The sequence below is a fragment of the Triturus cristatus genome, chromosome 4_2 (assembly GCF_964204655.1).
Source record: "Triturus cristatus chromosome 4_2, aTriCri1.1, whole genome shotgun sequence".
Classification (NCBI taxonomy): domain Eukaryota; kingdom Metazoa; phylum Chordata; class Amphibia; order Caudata; family Salamandridae; genus Triturus; species Triturus cristatus.
In genome coordinates, this window is record NC_140586.1 from 16,336,170 (window position 1) to 16,353,531 (window position 17,362).

The window sequence follows — 17,362 nt, forward strand, 5'->3', positions numbered from 1 at the left end:
TGAGCTGATAGACCTTGTAGTTAAGATCGAACACCGTATTCAGGAGCGGAAGCAGGAGAAAGGGAAGGGGGATTCACGATATGTTCCCACCAAAGCGAAAGGAGTAGAGGTGGTTAAAGGTCCTGATGAGAGTGAACCCATGCAAATAGGTATAGTGAGAGGGCCGCTAACACCAGAAGAAAGACAAAGGCGAAGAACCAACAGACTTTGTCTCTACTGCGGGAAGGCCGGTCACTTTCTGCGGTCATGCCCTGTTAAACCAACTTCCCCCAAGAGTTCGGGAAACTAGAAAGCCTGGGATGCATGGAGACAGGAATCCTGGGCAATTCTGAACTAACAGTCTCCTCCTCTGAACCGGAATCCAGACCAGTGAATCATCTATATGTGTCAGCTTACCTCTCGGTGGAACAGCTAGGGTTACACATGGCCATAATGATCGATTCAGGGGCCTCGGGTAATTTTATGGACGAGAAATGGGCAAGAGATAAGTTAATTCCCTGCATCAAAAAAGAGGTGCCCAATACGGTCATTACGATAGATGGCCGTTCTCTCGTTTCAGGCCCAGTAACCCACAGGACATTCAGTCTCCACATGCATATAGACCCGGACCATCAGGAAACAATCGAATTTGACTTAATCTGTTCACCTCAGATACCAGTCCTCTTAGTCATCCCCTGGTTGCAGACACACAACCCTATCATTGACTGGCAAGCCGCCACACTCACGTTTCGTCGAATAGCGCCTCTTGATTCTAGGATAGCAACAGCTCATGCTCAAACGACCTTCGGGGTAGACCAGACAGAACCCGTACCTGAGTTGCCCCTCTGTTACAATGATTTGAGCACAGTGTTTGATTCCAAAGAGGCGGACGTCCTTCCACCACATAGGGTGTACGACTGTCGAATAGATTTGGAGACAGGAGCCCGAATCCCGAGCAGTAGAGTGTACGCCCTCACTGAGAAGGAAAATATATACCTCCGAGAATACCTGGATGTGATGTGAGAGAAAGGGTTTATCAGGCCTTCCAGATCTCCTGCCTCCTCCTCGCTGTTTTTTATTCCTAAGCGTGATCGGGGTCTTAGGTGTTGCATCGATTACAGGAGATTGAACGAAGTCACTATTAAAAACAGATACCCTTTGCCTCTGATTACCTCTCTCCTTGACAGAGTACGCAATGCCAACTTTTTCACCAAACTGGACTTGCGGGGCGCCTACCACCTAGTGCGTGTCAAGGAGGGAGATGAATGGAAGACTGCCTTCTGTACTAAATACGGATTGTTTGAGTATTTATTGATGCCCTTTGGGCTTTGTAACGCTCCAGCTGCCTTCCAGTTCTTTATAAATGAAGTACTCTGGGATATGCTGGATCTCCATGTCATCGCCTATATTGATGATTTACTAATATTCTCCTCTTCCATGGCCGAACACGTTGGCCACGTCCGACAAGTCTTAGAACGTTTACGGACACACAACCTATATTGCAAGTTGGAAAAATGTACCTTCCATACACGAGAAGTGCCCTTTTTGGGCTTTATTGTTTCCCCGCACGGACTTCGCATGGATCCTGTTAAGGTCGAGGCCGTCCTCTCCTGGCCGGCACCTGGTACCGTTAAAGACCTACAGAAATTCTTGGGTTTTGCCAATTTTTATCGGCGTTTTATTCAGGGGTACTCAGAGTTGGCACACCCTCTCACGACCTTATTGCGAAAGGGGGTTCCGTATGTCTGGTCGGCAGCTGCTGACTCGTCCTTTCAGAGCTTGAAGGAGGCCTTCACGCGCGCTCCTGTCTTACGACATCCAGATCCGGCCTTGCCCTATGTGGTCGAGGTGGACGCCTCTCAAGTGGCAGTGGGAGGGGTGCTGAGTCAAACTGATCCGGAGACTGGGGTATGCCATCCTGTGGCTTATATTTCCCACAAGTTCACTCCTGCAGAATACAACTATGCGGTGGGAGACAAAGAACTCCTAGCGATCAAGAAGGCCTTTGATGAGTGGCGGCAATACCTCTTAGGCGCACGTTTCCCGGTTGTTGTATACACAGACCATCGCAACCTCCAATACCTTAAGTCAACCAAAGCCCTGTCCATGAGGCAACTCAGATGGACTCAGTTCTTCTGCGAATACGACTTCGTTATCAAGTTTCGCCCTGGGAGGAGGAATGGTAAGGCCGATGCCCTGTCCCGGTTGGGATTTCGGCTTCCCGACGTGCCAGATGACGTGCCCCCTGTCATCCCTGAAGGGCGCATCATAGGTGGGGTGTTCACAGAGGACATCTTCAGGGATCGGATTCGTCAGAGTCAACTCTCTGTGAATATGCCTGACTTTGTGGGGGCTGAGGATTGGGTTAGTAAAGATGGTTATGTTTGTGTTCGTGGAGGGGTGGTGTTGCCCACTGCTGACTTACAAGCTCAGGTATTGGATTGGTATCACTCACACCCTTTGTCGGGACATCCAGGCATTAAGAAAACTACCAGGGTTATACGAGAGCGTTTCTGGTGGCCCACTATGTTGAGGGACATAGAACGGTATGTGAAGTCATGTCATGTCTGTGCGCAAACCAAGGTTTCTCATCAGAACCCGGTGGGCCTGCTGCTCCCCCTCGCCTCTCCTCCTGGCCCGTGGCACACCGTGTCCCTTGACTTCATCGTGGAACTACCGCTCACCAAAAGACTGAATAACACCTTGCTTGTGGTGGTGGATCATTTTACAAAGACCGCTCATTTTGTCCCTTTGATGGGGTTACCCACAGCAGCAGCATTAGCCTCTATATTCTTGCAACATATTGTCCGTCTCCATGGTCTTCCCTCGGTCTTGATTTCGGATAGGGGGGCCCAATTTGTGTCTCGGTTTTGGAAGTACCTCTGTGATATGCTGCAGATTGACGTTAGACTCTCTTCCAGCCATCATCCGCAGTCGGATGGCCAAACCGAGAGGGTTAATCAGTGCTTCGAACAATATGTGAGGATTCAAGCCCTACACTCCGCAGCTGAGTGGGATGAGTGGGTGTGGGTGGCAGAGATGTCATATAACAACAGCCCACATTCTTCCACCCTCCATACTCCTTTCTTTTGTTCACAAGGTTTTCACCCCAAGCTGTTGCCTCTAGGGATTCCTATTGGCAGTCCGACTCCTGCTGCCACTGATTTAGTACGAAAGTTACACGACATACATAAACAGACGTTGGTAGACCTAGATTTGGCCAAGGTGATATACAAAGAGGGGGCAGATTTACACCGGAGGTTGGAACCTATATATGCTACTGGGGATAGGGTGTGGCTTTCCACGAAACACATAAAACTCAGTGGTCCTCGCAAGTTCAATCCCAAATACATCGGACCCTACAGGGTGGTGAAGCTGGTCAATCCGGTGGCAGTGAAGATCGAACTGCCTACGTCCCTTAGAATCCATCCTGTATTCCACGTATCATTGCTTAAACCTGTTGAACCGGGTACACGAATCCCCAGGAGGCCCGCTCCTATCACCATCCAAGATGCTGACGAATTTGAGGTAGAAGCTATTATAGACTCCCGCTTCGCTGGTAGATCACTCCAGTATCTACTGCATTGGAAAGGCTACGGGGTGGAGGAACGTTCTTGGGTGTCTGCTGATGACGTTCATGCTCCCCGGTTGGTGCGGCTGTTTCACCATAGGTACCCGCATAAACCCAAGCCAGGGGGAGGGCGTTGTGGGGGGAGTGTGCTGTCATGCCCCGCGGTCATGCCCCTGAGGGCAGTGAGTATTTAAACGGCGAAGGGCGTGCAAACGCCGCTTCGCGTTCTTGCACTGAGCCCCATTTCCGTCCCGTGTGTTTGTGCCTGACTTCCGGTTGACGCATTTCCTGTTTCCAGTATCGAGTCACGGACGAGTCGAAGCGGACGAGTCCCGGCTCCTGTGGTTGTCACGCTGTTGGTCCTGGTGAAGCGTAGCAGTGTTCTATCCCTAAGAGCGGCCGCGCGTGTTGCGCCTTCTACCTCTGGTTGCTGTAGAGGCAGACGAAGTCCTTCCCAAGTAAGGTCTGCTTGTTCGTTAGTAGTGTGGGGGTCGCCCGTCACTCGACACTCCTTACATGGGAGGCAGAGGTTGCTAGGTGGTTCGTGGGTCCCCCTCTTCAGCACTGCTTCTCTTGCTGAATCCAGAATAAGCCTTATTAGGCTTGAGTTGTGTTGTGTTTAGCCTGCTGTTAAGGCGACTCCGTGTCTTTTGAATAGTTAGAGTCATACTTTGTGTTCTTACCACGTATTAAGTTTCCTTACCTCCACTTCGTATCCCTACCCTACGTCCTCTGGAACACGTATCAGGTGTCAGGTGGTGATTACTGCAAGGACCAGTGAGCAGTGGGTTAGGTTTCCCATAGTTCTTCATAAGAAGCACGGTACTGGTTCTTCCTAAACATCTTATATGCAAGTGTGGAATCTTATCCCTCCTTTGTTTATGATCCCTGCCTCTGTTTTCCACAGCCCTAAAAGTGACTACTTACGCATAGTGAGATTGAGTACTACTCTGGGGATTTATCACAGGTGTTTCGTGCAGAGCCATACCTACTTATTCCCGCAGACTATTACCAGAGCGGCTGGCGATAAACCTGGTAGGTGACTGGGGTGTGAGACTAGAAGGGTCAAGGGTAGAGGTATATAGATATTCCTATAACCATCTTTGTGTTACAGCTGAGAGGCCCTATCATTCTTCCAGTCAAGAACCATCAACTTCCTGCTGTTCCTCCTGCCAGGATCATCCGTCAAGACCTACCTGTCCCCCCACCTATCCTTGTTTTGTTTCCCTGTTTTCCCCAGCGGGTTCTCCGTACTCTAGAGTTTGATAGAGTCGGAGGAACGTGGGGGACGACTGTGGACTTGTCTCCAAGGCTCCGGACGCTCCTGCAGAACATCCGCGATCATTACAGCCTGCTCCAGTTGTTAACTACAAATTGGGCCATAAGCAGGGGTTTCTAGTTCCACGGTGCCTCATTATCTTCTCTGGATGGATGTGATTGACTGGTTGGGGTCATTCCCCAGACTGTGCTGCAGAATTCTTCTCTAGGTCAGAGTCCTTTAGACCTTTTGGCTGATGACCACAAGGAATGTAATGAGTGTAAAGTAATTAGTTGGAACATCGATGGACATGCTTGTAAATTTGCTGACCCCCAAGTGGCTGTCTTTTATCAAAAGCTTTGATGTAATCTGCCTACAGGACAGTTGACTACTCAGAATTGTTTTTTCTTGGATAGGTATAAGAATTTTATTTCATCTGCAACCCCCTCATGGGCGGGTAGACCAAAGGGGGGCTTGTCAATTAGTCAGTCATTTTTGTTTCTCAGATGAAGTCTGGTAATCCACTCAACAGAAGTGCCTACACTGCAAGCTCTTGTATTTTCTACAGGGTCTCGTAAGTTGCTTCTGTTGAACTTTTAAAATGCCATCTCCTCCCCCTCAGGGATCAGTAATATTGATGTTTTGGGCTCTTGTCAAGGGAATTTGAACGACTTGAATTTGTTCATCACAAATGTAGTGGTTGCTGGTGATTTTAATCTACATTTCTGAGGGTCCCGAAAGATAGGAGGTGTAGATGCTTTTGGGTGTTTTCTTATGACTGGAATGCATTTGGAGCACACCCAACTGGGTACCAGATGTAATGCCATATTGAACGAGTTTGATTTGGTCCCATCACTGGGTAAGCTGTCCCCAGTGAGGAAGATCATTAGTCCTACCTTCATAGAGTGGGGGTGTGAGCCATTCATTGATTTTATTTTTGTTTCTGCACTTATTTTTCCTTATATTTCTGATTTTGTGATACCCCTGCGCCACCTCAGTGATCATAACCCGGTTTGTGTAACTTCTTCTTGGTCCATGTTGGCCCAAACCCCAGGGTGGGTAAAAGAGGGGTCATCAAAGCCACAGATGATGGTAGAAGGCTTAGATAGTCAAAGATAACTCCAGATTCTTCTTATAATTCCCCTTATACTCCATTTACGAAGGATTTTTAAATCTTTGCCTCCCAACTACGCAGCTCAGTGAGTGTTCTGAAGGCTTTTTCTATAATTTCGGACCCTATCTCATACTTCTTGAAAGCCCCTCTATTAAGGCAACAGTGTCTCTTGCAAAGGTGGTTTGACTCAGGATGCTCTCAGTCATTGAGAAATCTCAAGTGTGCACCGTATGCTAAACCAAGGGATTCCTCCTTCGTAAAGAAGACTCGTAGCTTTTACAAATTAGAATTAACCAGACGCAAGGCCATCCTAGAGGAGAAGGCCTGGTCTGTTCTGACTGAGACCAGCACCTTGAGAAGTAGTTCTAAATTTTGGAGCTTCATCAACTGCCTCTTTTCTGCAGCTAATGCTGCCTCCCCTTTGGAGGCATATATTTCTGAAGACAGTTGGGTGGTCCACTTTGAGAAAATCCATAACCTCCCATTTTCCACATTCTATGGGGATGTGGACGTGGTAGCTGAGAAAGCTATTCTCATATTCTCAGATGAGGAGGTTAGGAAGGGTATCCATGGACTGTCTAAGAATAAAGCTCCAGGCCCAAACGGAATACCACCCGACCTCTTCATGAAAGACGTGGAGGTTTGGACCCCAATCTTGACCACCCTTATCAATGCGGCAGTGATGGTTGGTCCCCCTTCCTCATGGGCAACGTCAATCCTCGTTCCTGTTTTTAAGAAGGGGGACAGGGACAGTACTCACTGTTACAGGCCTATTGCATTGCTTGACTCGGTGGTCAAGGTGGTGGGGTGTATCCTTTTGGAGAGGCTATCTAATTGGGCTGATTTACCAACGTTTTATCCGAGGTCCAGTATGGATTTCGTTCTGGGCAGACAACAGTTTATCAATGCCTGAATTCATACTTTATAGCAAATACACCATTGCTCATCCTGGTTCCATTCCCCTGGTATTTATGGATCTCTCAACAGCTTTTGACTGTGTCAATAGATCCAAGCTCTGACAGATCATGCAAATTATGGAGGTGGACCAGGACATTGTTTTATTTTTCTAGATCTTCATAGCGATACCGGTGCTGCAGTACATTATTCTAAAGATCTAATGGTTACACAAGGTTTTAAACACCCAAAGAGGGGTGCAGCAGGGATGAGTCCTGGCCCCCTTTCTTTTTAATATACTAATAAACTGGGGCTAGTCTTAGTAGACATTAAGGTAGATTGCAAACAGGTGGGGAAGCCTTGCCTACCAGTCTTATTATATGCAGATGATGCGGTTTTAATGGCAAGAACTGCTAGGGGTCTACAGTCTTTGTTGGATTCCTTTGTCTATTTTATGGAGGAACTAGATCTCTTGTGATTGACAAAAAATTGTATATGTGACGGTGGTTGGCCCACCCTCCACTAAATCGTCCACATTCAAAGTTGGACCGTCCTCGTGTTAAAAACTAGTTTGTATTCCTATCTAAGTTTGTTGTTCGATTCTGCCTTATGTTGGCATCCTTTGGTAAACAGAAATAGGGTGGATTTCGTTAGGGCAAATGCTGTCGTTTTTAACTTCACATCACGGCTGGGCAGCAGACCCACCGGGGCCATCTTACAGATTTATAGGGCTAAGTGTATCTCCAAAGTAGCATATAGTAGTTGTGGATACATTAACCCGGATAAGCTGCGAACGGTTGTGAACATTTTTTGAGACGCTTTGTTTGTGTTCCACAAAGTGCCCCCACATTTGTGGTACATGAAGAAATGGGTGTTGCCTATTCATCTGACATCTTATCCTTTTGCCCTCTTTCTCTCTGGGTGAGTATCTGGTCTCGATCTGGAATACAATTGAGCAAGGATATTATAAAAGATTGCGTGTCTCTTGATTATTTTCTTTGTATCCCTTGGTTTAAATATATTTGTGATTCCTTTTTGAGCCTAGGTATGGTGGAATTATTTGATAACCCAGGCGGGTTCAGTAAGAAGGACCATAACCTGGTGAAAGACCACTTTTTTAAGTGGAGTCAGTCGGCCAGGGAAGAGGGTGCTTTACTGAAGCCCTGAATTCATCGATATATTTTGATGAAAACTGTGGCCTCCACCAAACCCTACCTTTTGTGTGTTAAAAGCCGGCATGATCTGCTTTTATTAACAAGCTGGATTTATTGCCTTTTTTCTTAGCCTACCCTTGCTGTGGGAATTGGGTCAAAAGCTTTTGTCCTGTGGCTACGACAATAGGTCTCCTAAGGACACATTAGATTTTACTATGCTTTGTGAATTTTATGCTGTCCTAGGAAATTATACCTTTCCCTTGTACTAAAAAGGGCCATTTTATCTCAGGTCCGCCATGCCATTGTCTATTTGCAGATGCTCTCAGGAGATATAATTCTCAACATTCTCAGTTGTTTTTAAAGTTGTTGTACGGCTGAGAAATAGCTGTGATTAAATATTTTGTATGGGTTTACTTTTAAAGATTGTGGCTAAATAAGTGTTTGTAAACTTAGTATGTTTTTAGGATGGGTTTTATTGGATGTATAATTGTATATCTGTATTGATTTTATGGTTTTTATACTTAAAACTGAATAAAGCTTATATTGATTGATTGATAAACACTTCACTACCTGGTTTGGAAGGTGTTGTCCCCTGCATCCAGCCGAAGAGCACACCCACAGAACCGACACCATGTAAAAAAAAATGGATGTGTCTGAAGTCACCTTCACTTTCCAGCATCCACTGTGCCTCACAGTGGAGCCCACCTGTGACCTACAATCCCTCACCAAGGGTACATCAATAGCCTTACTCCTGCCCCATTTTCCTAGCCATGCCAGATTTTAGTTATGTAACTGAGGCACACATTTAAGTAACAGAACTCGTAGTTAGATTGAGTAACCTGAGATTCCTTGGCTGGTTGTCCAGAAGGAGCAATGCATGCAGCTCGACCTCCGATGCCCACCCACCCTTTCTAGATCCAGTGCAGCCAACACGCCATCCAAGACAGCGCCGAGGGGATATGGGGAATTGGGACTGGAGAGAAAGGACAAGGGATCCTCTAGGGCTGACAAATTCTTTCACACTGATTCACTATAGTGTTTCTTCACACTGACTCCTTCTCTCTTTTTCTGTCTCTCTTACTTTGTTTTGGGGTTGTTTAGGTCTCGCCTACGCAGCGCGCATGAGCTGCATAGGAAAGAGACCTTTAGAAATCGCTCCAGGTTTGCGCCAAACACGTGCACGCGTTCCATTGCCTTCAATGGCAACGCGTGCACGTGAGGCGATTTACTTGCGGGAGCGAGCGTCGCCATATGGTAGCAATTATCGCTCCCGCAAGTAAATCGCGCAGGCCCCCCTCCTCCCCCCTGATTCTAGCGCGCGCGCGCACACACACAACTCCAGGGCTTGTTTTTTTTTTTTTACTTTAAGCGCGAGGCGCGCGTGCGGCCAATGCTTGTTTTTTTTGCTCTCCTCTCCTGGTTTCGTTCTGACTTTAACAATTTCGATTTTTCATCCACCACTCTCATTCTGTTTCCATCTTGCCTATTTTCTCGTTCATCACCATCTTATTATTTCACCTCTATCTTCCACAGTTTCCTCTCACATTCTTTCACGGCTGTCTCCATCCAGTTTCTCTCCTCTCTACCTCTCATGTTCTCACCCCTATCTGGATAAGTCACATTCTTATTTCTTTTTGTTTTCCTTATGCTTCCATATCCCCAATTTCATGTCCGCATCTCACACCAGTGTTTTTTTTTTTACCTCAACCTCTCATATTCTTTTGCCTCCACATTTCACAAACACCAGTGCTCAGTCCGTTAAAAAACAATTAAAATAAGTGAGGCCTAATTTCTTTTTATTAAAACAGGACTCACTTCTACCACAGATGCTGATGACTGCCTGCATGAAAACTGCAGAAAACTTTGTGCTCTCACACTGCCTCTTTAGAAAATTGTTTGGTTAGGGGCAGAAGTGTCCAGCGTATTCAGGGGTAAAAAAAATTTCTAGCTTGTTATCTTATGCAACTATCAACCATTGGCAAAGCCAATAGTACTTGTGTGTTGTAGGTGTAATGTTACTTGTTGCATTATATATCTGGATGCAATGACAAAAGCAGCAAAATACCAGTCCGGCAACACACTATGCTAAGCACAGATTTTTACCTTAAGTGTTTTTAAGCCGCACCTTTAATTACATCGGCAACGCCCCTTGCCCCATTCTAATGAGGAAGGCTGGCAGGGCCAGACAGAGACACTAATGTGCTAGGCAATTAATGACATGTGAGTAGCTGCACCAGTCCGATGAGCCTTTCAAGGGCCCCCATCTGCCAGTCATGATTTCTCCTACGTTTTCAGTAGTGTCAGAGATCTGAAGTTTCCCAGCTCCATAAGCGGGCAGAGAGTCAATGTAGGACTTGAACTCCTTAATTTAAAATGACACGAGCAGGACCGCAAGTCCCATAAAAGAGATTTGGACAGAAGGTGCAACTCGTTCACGGGCCTAGTAAACTACGGAGCTCGCTAACCAAGTCCGCCTCTGACACATAAAATGGCTGTGATCCTAGGTTCAAAGGTCATCTTTACTTACAAGTCACCAAGGATTAGATGTGGCCAAACTTCGTCGACGTGGTTACACGCCCGCCTCCCCGTTGTAATGATGGGCACTAGGCCCTCATGCTGCGCTGCAAAGACTCACGCAGGACACATAGTTAGTGTAGTGGGAATGCCCACGAGCACGTGCGCTCGGCCTTTTTATTAACCGCGTCACCTGACACAGTGACGTCGGTGGTGGGTGGGTGTATAGTGTATCACTGGAAGTTAGAACACTAGAACGTGTCCATGCACGGACACTACATCGCTCCCAATTTTTAATGACGAAAACCCAAAGTCAAAATTCAACCTGTGGGAGAAAGAAAGATATACACAGATGTGATACAGTGACCAAACTTCTGCAGAGTCTCTTACGCCTCAGCTGCTTGGAGTCACAGACGACGTTCTTCCTGCCACGGAGACCAACAGTTCACTGTGGCACCAGCCATGGGTGCTCGATAGATCCTGTCTGTTGACGGCTCTGCCTTGAAGTTGTCCTCACAGTCTTTTCTTCCCTTTACTTCCATGGCGACAAACGCAGTTGGAGTTCTTGCGGTTCATCTTTCAGTCCTGTCCTTTCTTCATCTCTTGCGTGTGTTCTGCTTGGCACAAGATGGGTTGTTTGCAAGACACCCCTCTCACCATGATGCCCCTCTCGCGGGTGTTCCCCTGCCACGGGATATCCCTGAGGCCCTCTTTATCAAACTTGTCCTGGGCTGGGTGTACTGTATCGTATTACTCGCACGCAGATCAGTGTGGGTGCAGAGGAGACGACAAGTCTCACCTCAGGTTCCGCAGTCGTACCTGGAGGGTAGCTGTTGGCTCCTGTCTTCGCGCGCGATGTCTTCATCTTCCTGGGACCTTTGCTGGAGGGCGGCTGATGACCATCTCTCGTCGCTGGGACGCTCTCTCACTGGCCTCCCTGAGGCCTCTGCCCCTGAGTCACCACAGCTGGCGTTGTCCAGTGTCCGTGTGACCCCAGAGGTGGATGTTCCGAATGGTCCAGCCTGCTCACCTCTGCAGATCCCAGGTGTGCTGAAGCATCGTGAAGCAGATGGTCTTCTCTCCGTGCCACGGGTGTTCTCAGGACTTGCGCTCCGTGTTCTGACACTTGTCGCCTTCCTTATCTTCGGGGTGTGAGTAGTCTTGCCACCCCTTCTCTCTTTTCCTCAGTTCTTTTCTCCGTGAGGATGTCGTGTCACTCTGACTTCTTCTCCTTCTTCTTGCAGTGGCAACTGTGCCACTCAGATCTCTTCTTTCTTCTTTTTCTGGTAGTGGCAAACGTGCCACTCCGATCTCTTCTTTCTTCTTGTTCCTTGTAGCGGCCAACGTGCCACTCCGATCTCTTCTTTCTTCTTTTGCTTGCAGTGGCAAACGTGCCACTCCGATATCTTCTTTCTTCTTGTTCTTGTAGTGGCCAACGTGCCACTCTGATATCTTCATTCGCTTCACGGCGTAATCTGGACCGTTCCTGTTTTCCTCTGGTCTGGCCAGGCTTCTCCATGCAGCGCGCGCACTCTGCACGTTTTTCACTCTCTCCATCTTCCTTAGCATCCCGAGTTAGCGTTGTGACCTTCTCTTCGTCTTCTCCTTTCACCGGCTACTTTGGTTGTCGAAGTTCGTGTGGCCATATTCTTGGTCTTCTTCGTTCTTGAACTTCTTGGACCACTTGACGGTCCACTCTGCCGATCACTGGCAGGATACCTTCTGTCTTTTCGTCAGACCTCTTGTTCTGTAGTTTCACTGACCCTTGCGTTGGTCACCTCCTTTTGCAACCCCTGGTGGGTTGGCTTCTGTGTGTTGACCACCTGGCTGGTCACTGGTTGGTGTGATATTCACTTTGACCCTTGCGTCGGTCACCTCCTTTCGCAACCCCTGGTGGGTTGGCTATTGTGGTGCGACCATCCGGCTGGTCGGCTTCACGAGGTGCGTCACGTCGTGTGACTACCTGTGTTCACGAGGTACGTCACGTCGTGTGACTACCTGTGTTCGCTGAATGTCGGGTGCTGGTGCGCGCTCATCTTCGTACCGTCGTGGTACATCTTCAGTGTAGCATTGCTCATTGCACCGTGTGATCTCTGGTTGTGGTGGCTTCTTGGCGCCACTGTGTGTCTCTGCATCCTTACCCTTCAGTGTCGTTGGATTCTTGCTGCGCCCATCTTCTTCAGTGGGTTCCTCTCTTGTAGGCGCTGCTGTGTACCTTCCGCGTCCGGGGTACATCTGCGCTGAGTCCTTTAGCTCGCTCGAGGGTTCGCTCCACTTGATGCGGTGACAGCGCAATCCTCACTGGGGTGGGTGTGGCTAGACCCTTTCCTTTCTCCTTGTCGCTGTGGGATGGCACTGCGTCCCTCTGGCACACTGTCGTCCGCCTCCATGGCTTCCCCTTGTTTGCTGGCTTTGAACATGCTGTTTGCATTGCTTCCAGTGCAGTTGCTGGAACCGGCCACTAGATGGCAGTGTTGCTTCCTATTTCATTCCACAGCAACCTTCTTTGCTGCTAGAACTTTCTGTCTTGTTTCCTTTCACTCTTCCAGGCTTCACCCGGCCATGTAGAAGAGCTGGAGCCAGCAGAACATCGGGAGCAGGACACCACCAGACAGCAGGTAAGTCTTTTACATGTGTGTGTTTGGGGGCAGGAGGGCACAGGCATTGTCAGTGCGCGAATGGGGTGAGAAGTGCTCCTTCGTCACTGCGGGTAGGCTCTGCTTTATTTATTCAGCTGCGCTGTGGGCCGTTACCGTTTTTTCTTTTTTTTTTTGCTTCCGCCCCTTCTGACTTCACGGGCCGCGCGGGCACCTCGCGCTTCTTTGGTTTTTTTTTTGTTTCGCGCTTCACTGTGCCTTTGATCTGCCGCCTACAACCGATTTGAGGCACACGCCTGAAGGCACCACTGAGGGGGAGGGGGGGGGCGCTTTACCTTTTGTGCCCCAGCATTGCTCCGACTGTGTTCATTACGCTCCGGCCACTCCCGCTGGCTGGGAGTGTTCATTGGGGTGAGGGATGGGCACCGCCTGACGTCCTCGCCGCCGGCTTCTTCCCTCTTGGGCTGTGTCGGGGGTGCTAGCGCTGTTCCCTTCCTCGCCCTCCCTGCTTGCAGCCGCCTCTCAGCTACTTCGCTGCATGGGCAGGGTGAGGGCCGCAGGTTGCGAGTTGTGGAGGCCACATTACGGGGTCAGGGGTCTCTTGTCTCCTCGCCGCCGCAGCCTCACTCCGCTTTCGTGCCGCGCTGGCTGTGGGGGTGAGAGCCGCTGCCGATCCATTGCAGGTGGGCTCCGCTCGTGCCGCTTCACTCTTACAGTCTGGCTGTCGGGGCATCAGCTGCGGGGCGTAGGGAGCGGGGTGGGCTCCCGCTGGCCGCTTCGCACTTGGGGTTGCACATTTATATCGCGCAGCCCCGCGTCAGTTCCTCGATTTGCGGCCTCACCTCCGGCCGGCAGGCCTACTCCTTTCCGCGGGTGGGCACCTCGTGGTTCACGCCCCTTGCGGGGTCGCAGCCGATGCGGGTGGGCTCCGCTCGGCTTGCCTTACTTCAGGGCACTTCCGGGCACAGCGGCAGGGTCGACGGGGTCGGGGTGGGCACCCGACTTCCTCTCCTTCACTTTGGGTTGGTGTGTACGCCCGCAGGTCATCGCGGCGGTGCGAGGTGGGCTCCCGGTCACCGTCCTCAGCCTGGGGCTCTTCACCTGCCCGCAGGCGATCAGGCGCTTCTCGCCTGCTGGGGGGGAGGCCTTCACACAGGCAGCTCTCTCCCCCTTTTTCTCATCTGCTGGGCTGCTGCATGCACGGGCACAGCCCCCTCGTCGCCAGTGTAATGATGGGCACTAGGCCCTCATGCTGCGCTGCAAAGACTCACGCAGGACACATAGTTAGTGTAGTGGGAATGCCCACGAGCACGTGCTCTCGGCCTTTTTATTAACCGCGTCACCTGACACAGTGACGTCGGTGGTGGGTGGGTGTATAGTGTATCACTGGAAGTTAGAACACTAGAGCGTGTCCATGCACAGACACTACATCCGTGGCCAGCAGCTGCCCAATATCTTTCACCGTTGGGGCCCGGGGTGAGCCTTCGTCGGACCCCGTGGAGCCCAAGGCGCCCCCTTCATCTTACATGCCACCGGCAAGGGTGTATCCGCAGTCACTCTCTGACTGCCAAGCCTTGGAGCATATCTCCATGCCAAGGGCCTGCCACCGTTCCCAAATGCCAGTTGTATTTCTGGAGACACGCGGCAACAGATCCCAGCGGAGTCTCACTGCACTTTGCAATTTAATTAACGTTAAATTACGTAATTCAGTTTTAACTTAGCCTGCCAGCTCGCCAGCATATCGCTATTAACTGAACTTTCAAATGGCGATAATGCTGAGCGATGACTGTGCCGTTTACTCATGAATCAGCTGATGGGTACAGCGTGAAGCACATTGCAGAAATAGCACTGTGTGCAACTTGCAGGTCACACTTTAGAGACCCCTGGTGTGGCTTAAAGGCCAGAGGTGTCCGCGTTGGAACTGGGAAACCGGGTTCCAGTTTTGGCGTCGGATCAACATCCTGTGATTCTGGGCAAATCATTTCATCTCCCTGTGTCTACAATAAAGTTTAATGTGTCCTTGTTTAATGTAGCTCGTGCTCCTGTAAAGCGCTCCAATACGTTCGGGTCGAGTTCGTGCTATATAAAACTGCCAAACAAACACAGCATTTCAATCTTTCCCGATCGCTGGCGTGATTCAAATGACATTTTCCCCATATTATTGTAAGAAAGGATGGCCCTTGATAATGACGTCCTCTATCGTCCCCCAAACAAACTCGAATATGTTAAGATAGGCAATTCTGTCTCAGAAGTCACACTTACACACTAACGCCTTTCAGAGTGTGTCATTGCTCCAAGCCTGGCAGTTGGCCTCTATACTTTTAATATTTGTTTTGAGACATTAAGAAAAATATTACCAGCTGCAAGTATCATTCTACCAATATGGTTATGGTTCTCCACCGTATATAACAAGCATTTGCAATGCAATAGGTCTCGCAGTTACGCGAGTTTGAGATATTGACATTGCAAATAACAATGCCTTTTATTTTTGTTTTTGTTTTAAAAACATAAATAAAAGGAATTGTCATTTACAGTTCGCAGTTTATAACTTATCCAATCCGTGTCTCTGCAGTTCAAAAGACCCAGATTATAAATTTACGAACATAAGTGTATGAACACTCTCTTCACCTACCCTAGAGTTTACTTTTCACAACAGGGCGCCTCTCTCTTCTCTTTTATTGCTTTCACACAAAATATTAAAATATTGAACCAAACAAGTATACACAGCAGCCCAGTGGGTTAATTTTCTGCAGATAGTAGTCTGAGATTGTTAGTCACTTGTTGCAAACCTGGCTGGTGAAGTTAGCCTCTCATTCTTCCAGACTGGGGAAACAACCACCAGCGTGACTGTTCCCACAGTGCCACAAAGCTAACATATCTATGCAGCACTACATACAAGCAGGTGTTGCTGCTTCATGGAATGTGCATATTCTGTATATTGTGTGGTAATCATATTTCTAATAAGTAGTGCTGTGCTGCCGACACATTACACAGGAATGTATAATTTACAGTGGCCCACTACTTGCCCATCATGATAGTGAACAGAATGTTAGGGTAAATATATAGCGGGCTGGAGAAGTAAAACCAATAAATTCCACACGGTTTAAAACGTATTGTGTTCTGGTTACACTGATTATTGGAATGAGTGGTCGACTAATATATATTTGAGCCCTTCTTACAGATTTTATTTTGTAGTCATGTTATTTATGGCAATATATGTGACGATATCTCGAACACTGTCTTTAACGTAATTTCGTTTCATTTTGAGGTTTCCAAAGCAGCCATTTCTCAAGGAACCGTGTGTCTCAGCATCCGGAGTCAGCAGGGAGTGTTTTTATAAGGGTGCGACCCTCGAGCATGCATTTGTTTCTGATGTTATCGATAGTGCCCTGAAGCAATTTTGCACGGTTACGAAAGTTAGCGTACACTAATAGGTGATCCTGCAAGGAACATGACGGTATGGGTGGTGGGAGGAAAGAACAGAAGGTAAAGTTTGGAGGTGCAGCGCCCCTCACCCTTTCCCTTCCCCATACACACACACATACATGACAAATGACACATTTGGCACCAAAGGGCGCATTTACTTAATAGAACTGGCGTTAGAGGTCACGAGCTGTGACAAGTCGAGACCCCAGTACAGGCAGGAGCCAACCCAGTGGGCAGCATCCGGGGTCTCAGGAACCCCCTCCCACAGTCTTCTGCTCATCATCAAATGCACGCTATGCCTTCTGATAACGGGGAAGTGTTACCGTCTTGTTCCTTGCAGGATCACCTATTATTGCCCGCTAACTTTCGTAACTGTGCAAAACTTCGAATCTCAGTGTTTTTGTCCAGTTCTTCACACACACTGGAAAGTTCAAAGCAAAAGAAGTGTAGAAAACGTGGTTCTGTTAGCATTAGTGTGGCCTCCTGACTAAGATGCAGGCTGGAAATTGCTTATTTTCAAATTAAAATAGTTTCAAGGTGCTTGCATAATTGTCTTCGAATTCTAGATTTCTGAAGATTTCATTGAGTTCACTATGACGTATACCGCTGACATATGACCGCGAGCAACATGTTAATTCTGCCTGCGGGCCAGTGTTTTTTTGCACCCTGCTGTTTGAGTTTTTTTCATTTACCAACATCAAACTTTTTTAACATAAGTTTCGTGGAAGATCACCTTGTAACAAAGCGGACCCCGGTTGTCACTGCAGACATATTTGAAACAGAGACTGCATAGAACCTCAACATTAGGGGCTTCCCTCTCATTTCCCGCCACCTTGAGCCAGCCCCGGTCACTTT